We start from the raw sequence: 7,934 nt of genomic DNA, 5'->3' as shown, positions 1-7,934 counted from the left end.
GATGCCCCGGAAGGCATCCCCTCTTTCTTCAACAAGTATCAGTATGTTTGCGGATTCGTTTCATTCATGTGATATGTGCAATCTTGGAGCATCTTTTGCACTTAATTTTAATTTTTCTTTTATGCACCATGATGGTATGAGATATTCCTTGGTTGATTTATAGAATGCTCTATGCACTTCACTTATATCTTTTGAGTATGGCTTTATAGAATGCTTCATGTGCTTCACTTATATCATTTGAAGTTTGGATTGCCTGTTTCTCTTTACATAGAAAATCGCCATTTGTAGAATGCTCTTTTGCTTCACTTATATTTGTTAGAGCATGGGCATATCTTATGTAGAAAGATTTAAACTCTCTTGCTTCACTTATATCTATTTAGAGAGATGATAGGAACTGGTCATTCACATGGTTAGTCATAAAATCCTACATAAAACTTGTAGATCACTGAATATGATATGTTTGATTCCTAGCAATAGTTTTGCGATATAAAGACGGTGATATTAGAGTCATGCTAGTGGGTAGTTGTGGATTGTATAAATACTTGTGTTGAAGTTTGTGATTCCCGTAGCATGCACGTATGGTGAACCGTTATGTGATGAAGTCGGAGCATGATTTATTTATTGATTGTCTTCCTTATGAGTGGCGGTCGGGGACGAGCGATGGTCTTTTCCTACCAATCTGTCCCCTTAGGAGCATGCGCATAGTACTTTGTTTCGATAGCTAATAGACTTCTGCAATAAGTATGTGAGTTCTTTATGACTTTGAGTCCATGGATTATACGCACTCTCACCCTTCCATCATTGCTAGCCTCTCTAGTATCGCGCAACTTTCGCCGGTACCTTAAACCCACCATATACCTTCCTCAAAACAGCCGCCATACCTACCTATTATGGCATTTCCATAGCCATTTCGAGATATATTGCCATGCAACTTCCATCATCATCATATACATGACTTGATCATTCACTGTTGTAGGATCGAAAGTATGTCGAGAGGGGGGGTGATTAGACTACTTGACCAATTAAAAGTCTATACTTTTCCCAATTTTAGTCTTTGGCAGATTTTAGCTATCTTAGCACAAGTCAAGCAATCTTAACACAATTCAAGCAAGCATGCAAAGAGTTTATGAGTAGCGGAAAGTAAAGCATGCAACTTGCAGGAATGTAAAGGGAAGGGTTTGGAGAAATCAAACGCAATTGGAGACACGGATGTTTTGTCGTGGTTTCGATAGGTGGTGCTATCGTACATCCACGTTGATGGAGACTTCAACCCACGGAGGGTAATGGTTGCGCGAGTCCACGGAGGGCTCCACCCACGAAGGGTCCACGAAGAAGCAACCTTGTCTATCCCATCATGGCCATCGCCCACGAAGGACTTGCCTCACTAGTGGTAGATCTTCACGAAGTAGGCGATCTCCTTGCCCTTACAAACTCCTTGGTTCAACTCCACAATCTTTGTCGGAGGCTCCCAAGTGACACCTAGCCAATCTAGGAGACACCACTCTCCAAGAAGTAACAAATGGTGTGTTGATGATGAACTCCTTGCTCTTGTGCTTCAAATGATAGTCTCCCCAACACTCAACTCTCTCTCACAGGATATGGATTTGGTGGAAAGAAGGTTTGAGTGGAAAGCAACTTGGGGAAGGCTAGAGATCAAGATTCATATGGTAGGAATGGAATATCTTGGCCTCAGCACATGAGTAGGTGGTTCTCTCTCAGAAAATGTGTATTGGAAGTGTAGGTATGTTCTGATGGCTCTCTCCACAAATGAAGAGTGGGTGGAGGGGTATATATAGCCTCCACACAAAATCTAACAGTTACACACAATTTACCAATCTCGGTGAGAACAAATTGAGAAACTCGGTCGGAACGATTTAGCAAACCTAGTGACCGTTAGGATTTTCGGTGGGACTGAGATGCAACTCGGTAGGACCGATATGGTTAGGGTTAGGGCATAACGTAATCTCGATGTGACCGATTACACAAACTCGGTGGGACCGATTTTGGTAATAAGCTAACCAGAGAGTTGGTCAGGTAAACTCGATGGGACCGATCGCTCATTTCGGTGGGACCGAAATGTTGTGAAAGACAAACAGAGAGTTTATATTGCAATCTCGGTGGGACTGACCGCTCATCTTGGTAGGACCGAAACATTACGAAGGGAAACAGAGAGATTACAACCCCATCTCGGTGTGACCGAAATCCCTATCGGTGATACCGATTTGCCTAGGGTTTGTGGCAGTGGCTATGACATTTGAAACTCGGTGGCGCCGGATAGAAAGAATCGGTAGGGCCGAGTTTGACTTTTGGTTTAGGTCATATGTGGATGTGGGAAGGTAGTTGAGGGTTTTGGAGCATATCACTAAGCACTATGAAGCAAGCAAGCCATTAAGCAACACCTCATCCCTCCTTAATAGTATTGGCTTTTCCTATAGACTCAATGTGATCTTGGATCAAAGCTTCGACAAATGAAATTAAGAGTGAAAAACATTGTCGCTTTGAGAAGTATGTGAAAAGCAAGAGCTCCCCCTTAATTTGTGCATAGTTTATGGTTTGCTTTGGACTGCAAATGCACAAAGAGTTAGGCTCATGGGTTACTCTTCCATGTCACATACATCTTGGTGGAGCACTCAAAATGATAATAATTAAATACATGCACTCATCACCAAGCAAAGTGAATGATTATATAGGGAAAAAAGGATAATGTCATCCAACAAGCATTAATGTAGCATATGATCAAACACATGATCATCCAAGTATCACGCAGACAGAAAGTATCTCAAACAAGCAAAGCAAATAAAGTTCAACCACCAAAGCAAGAGAGAACAAAAAGCAATGCTCTCTCTCGAAGCCTATGATCTATACATTTTTCTCCCCCTTTGGCAACAAGTTACCAAAAAGTTCCTAGAAAATGCATAGCACTAAATCGTCTCTCAGGCTTGGTCTTCAGGTGGTGATGTCCGGATAACTCCAAGAACGAAGGCTTCAGTCGAAGTAGATGGAGCTGATGGAGTAGGTGCTGGAGCTGGTGGCACTGAAGCTGTAGCTGGTGTAGATGACGTAGCTCTGGTGTCTGGAACAGGCACTGCAGCAGACCTCTGAGCTCTAGGCACTCTGGCAAATGCATCAGTGGTTGTCTTGCCCTTCCTCTCCTGCATATCATCTTGAAGTTGCTCCACAACAGACTGGATCTTAGTTACCTTCACATCCAAGTCATAGAACTTTTCCTCCATGATTCTTTCCAAGCTCTCCTGGTTTTGAGTCAGGGTGGCCAGTCCCTTCTCAATCCTCAGAGTGGATGCAATCAGGTAGCCAAGCTGATCTTGCTTGCTCTTCAGGAGATACTGAGATGCTTCTTCAGTAGTTGGCATCCTTGCAGCCTTTTCAGCTTTTGCCTTCTCCTTCTTGGCTTGTGCGTGCACAGAAGATGGTTCATCCTCATTCATAACCACAGTGTTGTCCTCGAAGTCTGGATAGATAGGCATGTGCTCCTTGTCTAGCAGATATGTACCAGTGCCCATCTTGGAGTTGATCAGCTCCTGGATCTGTGGGGCATACCCACAACTCCTCTTCTGATTTGCAGCTGTCCTCTTGATAGTTTCAACTATTAGGCTCATGACTTTGAACTTCTGTGGGACATCAAAGATGTGAAGCAAGTTAATTGCATGGCCCCTGATCATCTTGTGATCACCTGACTTTGGCAAGAGAGTGTGCTTGAGGATCCAGTTGATGGTTGGCAAGCCTGACAGAAGGTAATGTACAGATCCAAACTTATGTGTCTCAAGAGCAGCATCTGGGATCTCCTTGTACATGTGTGCCATGGTGTTGTGACCCTTCTTCTTGTTGGCATAGACATCCAAGTCATCTTCACTCTCTTTTGGGGCATTGATCAACTTCGCCCATTCAGCAACCGTGGACTAGTACCTCGTACCTTCAGACATCCAGACAATCCTTCCATCTGGGTAGAAATGAGCTGTGGAGTAGAACTGCATGATGAGCTCATCATTACATTTTGTGAGCTTCTGAGCCACAAACTCATCGACTCCACAAGCCTTGAAACTTTCATGTACACCTGGATAGTGATTCCCATTCTCCTTGATGTAGTCCCAGTCGACCCATCTCATGTCACACACTATGGGCTTCTTGTCAAGCAAAACTGTCTCATAGAAGTCCTGCTGTTCCTTTGTATGGAACCTGTAGTCCATAGCAGTCCTCCTCCTGGTGGCATATGGATCCGACTCTCTCCATAGCCTCAGACCTGAGTCCTTCCTGATCTTCATGTTCTCAGCAACTGGATGAGCATCATTGTGATCTGGGATTTTTGGCTTCAGCTTCCTCAAGACATGTGACTCATCATCTTCTTCTTCCATTTCAGCTTCAGGCACTGGGGCCTTGTTCTTTTCCTCAGCAGGGATGTTCCTGGTGCTCCTCTTCGGTTTTGGCTTTGGAGCTGGAGCAGCAGCCTTTGGAGCAGTCTTAGGCTTAGATGGAACAGCCCCTGCCCTGATGGCATCACCCATAAGCTTCTGAGCTTTGGGTGTTGGTGCAACATCTTCTTCCTCTTCCTCTTCAGAATCTCTCATGATTCAGGATCTCCCAAGCACTATAGCAGTGGTCTTTTTGACCCTCTCCTTCCTCTTCTTCCCTTCTACAGCAGCCTCTTTGGGTTCAGATTCCAAAGGGACTTGAGTAGATGCTCTGGCCTTAGACATTGGAATTCTCTTTGCAGGCACTTTGGTTTTCATGCCAGGCTTAGTGGCAGCAGCAGTGCTATATTCCTTCTTAACCACTTTCTTCTTGGAAGTGGCCTCATCCTCAACTGCCACATAGTCTTCATCCTCAGATTCAGAGGTCTTCTTCTTTCTGGCCCTGGTGGCAGCTTTGGGTAAGTTGCTTGGGGTGCTCCTGCTACAATCATCTGAGCTGCTAGAGGGACTAGTGCCCTTACTCAGGTGAACCTGCTCCTCTGACCTGTTCTGGCTGTCACTCAGATCAGACATATTGCAAACACTGACAGCGGACCCTGTGAATAGATATAGATGAGATAGAGTGGATGAGCATCACAAAATGCAGAGGTTTTTGCAAAAGAATGAGTCAAAAACTTAGGTTTAGTTTTCCATAGAAAGCATTTCGGATCAACCGATTTGTAAACTCGGTGATACCGAAGCAGCTGTTGGAACCTAAACTAGTGAAATAGGTCAGACCGAGTCACAGTTCGGTGGCACCAAGACTGCTAGGGTTTCACAAAGTCCTGAACTCGGTCACACCGATTTGCAATTCCTGGTCAGACCGAAAATTACATGTGCAATGGCCTGAGCCGAATCGGTGGTACCGAGTTCCACAACTCGGTGGGTCCGAGATGGTTTCGGCGGAAACCTAACCCTAAATTCTCAATTCACGACTAAACTGCAGAGTGTTTTGACTGGATAAGAATGATCTCAATCGTGGCAAGATACATGGCGAACACAATGTGCTAGGAATCATATAGGGATAGCACAGTGATCGAGTTCATACCCTAGTTCGGTGATGAACTCGCTACGGCGGCAACAACGGGGTTGATTCCCGTTGACGGTGGCGGAGACCAGCGGCAGGAGGCGGCTGGCGATGAGGAAGACGATCTGGAGACCCTGGAGGCAGAGCGGGCTAAGCGCGGGTCGAGGAGGTTTAGAAAGTTTTCCTAAATTTGACCCGTGGGTATATACAGCCCGACCCTGTCGGTGTGACCGAGTGGAACAACTCGGTGGCACCGAGATGCATAACTGCAAGCAGTTACTGCAACTCGGTGTGACCGAAGAGTTCAAATCGGTTGCACCGAGATTGAAAACCTAGATCGACTTAGTGATCTCGGTATGACCGAAATGGGTGAATCGGTCAGACCAAAATGCACAAAGAAGTTTTGGAAGTTTAAGTCTACAACGAATTGGGGACTCCGAATGCTCCTCACACAGAGTGGTTCGAATCTGACTTGATCAAATTTTGTGATGCAGCATGAATGGAGTTTGAGACGAGAAAAGCATAGATAGCTAGAGAAGGTTCTTAGGCATTCTTGTCCATCCACTTGGCCAAAAGAAAAGGAAACCAATCAATCAAAACAACAAGTGGATGTCCTCGAATGAGTAAATTATGCAACCAACATGCTCACACAATAAAATGGCAAATGAAATATGTGGCAAATCATGCACAAAAAATTCTAGCATCTATCAAGCAATTGGCGATGACTAGGTCATCTATATATATATGAGTATATTGACTTAGGATTCAAATGAGAACATTTGATCATAGGTCATACTCATCGTTTAAGCACAATTGGGGTTACCACTTTTACATAAAGCATTGTTGTGTTCACACCATTAGAGTTGCTTTAACTCAATTGTTAGAGTAAAGCTCCCCCTAGATGTGAGATCCCCCCTAAGAGGGATGAACTAACCTTGGGTTTTGTCGATCATGACTTCATGTAGGTGTTGAAGATGTGGATGCTCTATGTTGATGTAGATCATTTGGAGCTATCCTTTGGAGTGAGTTGCACTTTCAATACCTACACGGGTTAGTCCCACAAGGAAAAAACAAGGATATCCATAGATATAGAATGATGCACACACAGGATGATGTCTATGAAAGCTTTAGGTTACTTTGTCCCTTGTCTTACCAACAAGAGGGTTTGTGACTCCTTGAACTAGTGCAAGATGTGGAAGTTGATTGCACTTGTTCTTGCCAAAATAATAAGAGTGAAGTATGTTGGCGGAGTCACCCTCAAGAACTCTTCTAGTTCTTCTTCTTCGGGATCCACACCATCTTGATGGGAATCCTCGGAGTTGTAGTTGTACTTGATGAAGTGGAACTTGATGTTGTCTTGGGAACCCACTTGACCAAGGCCTTAGGAACTTCTTCGAATGCATCAATTTCCTCTTGAAGCTTGTCCTTGCCTTTTTGCTTGTGGTCTTGTGGTGGAAGATCATCTTGAGCTTGTGTCCTGAGGGAGTCCTGGATTAGGGGGTGTCCGGATAGCCGGACTATACCTTCGGCTGGACTCCTGGACTATGAAGATACAAGATTGAAGACTTCGTCCCGTGTCCGGAAGGGACTTTGCTTGGCGTGGAAGGCAAGCTTGGTGATACGGATATGTAGATCTTCTACCATTGTAACCGACTCTGTGTAACCCTAGCCCTCTCCGGTGTCTATATAAACCGGAGGATTTTAGTCCGTAGGACGAACGACAATCATACCATAGGCTAGCTTCTAGGGTTTAGCCTCCTTGATCTCGTGGTAGATCTACTCTTGTACTACCCATATCATCAATATTAATCAAGCAGGAGTAGGGTTTTACCTCCATCAAGAGGGCCCGAACCTGGGTAAAAACATCGTGTCCCTTGTCTCCTGTTACCATCCGCCTAGACGCACAGTTCGGGACCCCCTACCCGAGATCCGCCGGTTTTGACACTGACATGTCCCTTTGGATGATGTAGGATCATACTTCTCTTGTTGAGGAACAAACTTCGTCTTGAGGTATTGATCTTCTTCCCACTCAACTCCATTGGCATTGAACTTTCGTTCAAAACCAATACCTTGATTCTTCCGGTGCCTTCCTTGCTTGCGTACAATTTCTTCGAATTGCTTACTCCCAGCAAGGCTCTTGTAAACACCTTTCTCTATAATTCCCTTCAATAAGCTATTTTCTTGCTCAAGTGTAATTTGGCTAAGAGAATCAATAGTAGAATCAAGAGAACTACTAGAAGCGACAATATTGGATTTAGCATGATTATTGTTACTACTAGAAGAAGAATCCTTCTTATTCTTGTTACTAGGCTTGACTTGAGGCATGTAAATGGATAAGAGTATGTCTAGAGAGGGGGTGATTAGACTACTTGACCAACTAAAAGTCTATCCTTTCCCCAATTTTAGTCTTTGGCAGATTTTAGCTATCTTAGCACAAGTCA

The sequence above is a fragment of the Triticum urartu genome, chromosome 5 (assembly GCF_003073215.2).
Source record: "Triticum urartu cultivar G1812 chromosome 5, Tu2.1, whole genome shotgun sequence".
Lineage (NCBI taxonomy): Eukaryota > Viridiplantae > Streptophyta > Magnoliopsida > Poales > Poaceae > Triticum > Triticum urartu.
This window is presented reverse-complemented; position numbering follows the sequence as displayed.